Raw genomic sequence first — 3,022 nt, 5'->3', positions numbered from 1 at the left:
GGAATGAGGAGGAATTGGCGCTGCTCGGGGGCAGTGTGTGATGAGCGTGGGGCTGGGCTGGGTGTGCAGAGCCCTTTGCTGATGCTGAGGGTGGAACTGTGCCCTCGCTGCCTGCGGGYTCCTGCTGTATGGGCACTGCAGGGGAGAGCCAGGGGGTCCCGGGCTGTGTTGGTGAGGAATGGACAGAGCCAAGGTCCCCTGGAGCTGGCTGTGGGGACACTGGTGCCACTTCAGCAGCCAGGCTCTGAGCCTTGCTGGGGTATGCAGGTGTCACCCCTGCTCCTGGGGTGGCTTGGGCTGCTGGCTTTGTGTCCTGGGCTGTTTTCCCGGTGGGGAGCATTCCCGAGGGTGRCCAGCCCTCCCCTGCTCCTCCAGGAGAAATCCCAGCTCTGCTGGGAGATGGAGACGCTGCTGTTTCTTCCCTTGGAGGGTGGAAATGGAGCATTGGGGTCAGAGACGTTTGAGGAGCTGGCAGCTCCCTCTGCTTGGTGGCAGGAGGGGAAGGGAGAGCTGGGACCTCGGGAGGGTCCTGCTGAGTCCCTTCCTGGGGTGAGGGATGGGGCAGCGTGGAGCTGGAGCTGGCAGGACTGAGAGCAGCCCCGGGAGAATGTTCTGGAGTCATGTGCAGGGTCCAGTCTGGGGTGGGCCGTGACCCCTGTGTGGAGCTGCTCTGGAGCTCTCCGGGTGCTGTGTGTCCATCCTGTCCACTCACAGCCACTGTGTGTCCATCCTGTCCATTCACAGGAGCTCTGTGTCCATCCCTGGTGTTCACAGGAGCTGTGTGTCCATCCTGGTCATTCACAGCCACTGTGTGTCCATTTTGGGCACTCACAGCCTCTCTGTGTCCCTCCTGACCGTTCACAGCCACTCTGTGTCCATTTTGGGCACTCACAGCCACTGTGTGTCCCTCCTGTCCATTCACAGCCTCTCTGTGTCCATTTTGGGCAGTCACAGCTGCTGTGTGTCCATCCTGTCCACTCACAGGTGCTGTATGTCCATCCCTGGCACTCACAGCCTCTCTGTGTCCATCCCTTGCACTCACGGGTGCTCTGTGTCCAACCTGTCCATTCACAGCCTCTCTGTGTCCCTCCTGACCGTTCACAGCCTCTCTGTGCAGCGGCTCAGCCCCCTCCAGGCTCCCAGGCACGGCCCCAGGCAGCAGAGTCACTCTTTCTGCTGCTGCCCCGGGCTGGGAGATGGATCCCGGGGCTGTTCCATTGCTGGGATCAGCTCCTGAGCTCTGGAGGTGTGAGCTCACCCCATCCATGCCCTCTGTGACTGGGCTGCTCCGGGCAGAGCTCAGGCCCCACATCCCTCTGGCAGCACCTTCGCTCCTGGGGGCACCTGGGGGATGGAGAAGGAACCTTTGGGTCAGATGGAACGAGCTTTCCCCAGCCCTGCTTTGGGGAGTGAAACGGGGCAGGGACTGCCAGAGGCACAGGGGACCTGTGGCACTGCCATCCCCATCCCAGCCCATCCCATCCCATCCCAATTCCCATCCCCATCCTATCCCTGTTCCTATTCCCATCCCATCCCATGGATCCCATCCCATTGATCCCATCCCATCCCATCCCATTGATCCCATCCCATCCCATCCCATCCCATCCCATCCCATCCCATCCCAGGGATTCCACCCCATCCCATCCCATCCCATCCCATCCCACAAAACACCCAAAGTGTGACCCAGCCAGGGGGGAACCCTCGATCTCCACCACAGAAGATGAGGGAGAGGGAAACCCTCAGGCTGCCCTTGCACAGCCAAACACCATAAAAATAACCCTGAATGAGCTCCCTCCCCTTCAGCTCTCCCCCTCCACCCATATCCAGCCCCATCAGAGCTCCTGATCCGTGCAGGGTGCCCAGGCAGTGTTGGTTTGACACAGAACACAGCAACTTCTCAAACCCAAAACAGCCACTTTGTCACTGGGAAAGGCAGACCCTTGCTTTAAAAAGTTATTCCTTTTTCTCATTTTGCTTTTTCTGTCTTCACATCACAATTCCCAATTATATTTCCCAAACCACAGGTTAAAATATTAATGGATTTTCCTCCCCAAAAACTTGAAGGGTTCTTCCCTTAGGCACGAATCTAAAAGCTGAAGTGTTATGCATTTAAACTGTGGCTTTTGACAAAGGYAAAGCAGAGGTTTAGCAGCTTCACAAAAAGAATAAAATCATTAATTAGGTGGAAAATTCTTTGCCATTTCCCGAGTTTGTCTTTCCCAAAGAGAACAGCCTCCTTCATCCCAGAGCTGCTCCTTGATCCCAAAATTGCTCCTTGATCCCAAAACTGCTTCTTCATCCCAAAACTGCTCCTTGATCTCAAAACTACTCCTTCACCCCAAAACTGCTCCTTGATCCCAAAACTGCTTCTTCATCCCAGATCTGCTCCTTCATCCCAGAGCTGCTCCTTCCTCCCAAAACTGCTTCTTGATCCCAAAACTGCTCCTTGATCTCAAAACTACTCCTTCATCCCAAAACTGCTCCTTGATCCCAAAACTGCTTCTTGATCCCAAAACTGCTCCTTGATCTCAAAACTGCTTCTTCATCCCAAAACTGCTCCTTCATCCCAGATCTGCTCCTTCATCCCTGAGCTGCTCCTTCACCCCAAAACTGCTCCTTGATCCCAAAACTGCTCCTTCATCTCAAAATTGCTCTTTGATCCCAAAGCTGTCCCTTCATCCCTGAGCTGCTCCTCAATCCCAGAGCTGCTCCTTCATCCCAAAACTGCCCCAGCCCTGGGACTGATGGCACAGCACGGAGAACAGAGCAAAAGAGGCAGAAAAGCATCAATTTCTGAGATCAGAACAAAACCCAGCACTCACCAGCCAAATCCAACAATGCAGCCGTGAGCAGGATGAGGATGGGGAATTTCTCCTGCATCTCGTGGAGCAGCTCCTGAGCCATCCCAGTGGRGAATTTCCCTGCTGGAAGCAGCTCCCTGAGGAGCCACTGCTGCCTGCCAGCAGAGGGTTGGGTTATTTTATAACAGCACTGACCAATAACCTGGTCCAGGAAAAAAAAA

Source organism: Malurus melanocephalus, unplaced genomic scaffold (assembly GCF_030028575.1).
Source record: "Malurus melanocephalus ecotype Western Australia unplaced genomic scaffold, MMel_1.1 scaffold_574, whole genome shotgun sequence".
Classification (NCBI taxonomy): domain Eukaryota; kingdom Metazoa; phylum Chordata; class Aves; order Passeriformes; family Maluridae; genus Malurus; species Malurus melanocephalus.
Note: the sequence above shows the minus strand (reverse complement) of the source record.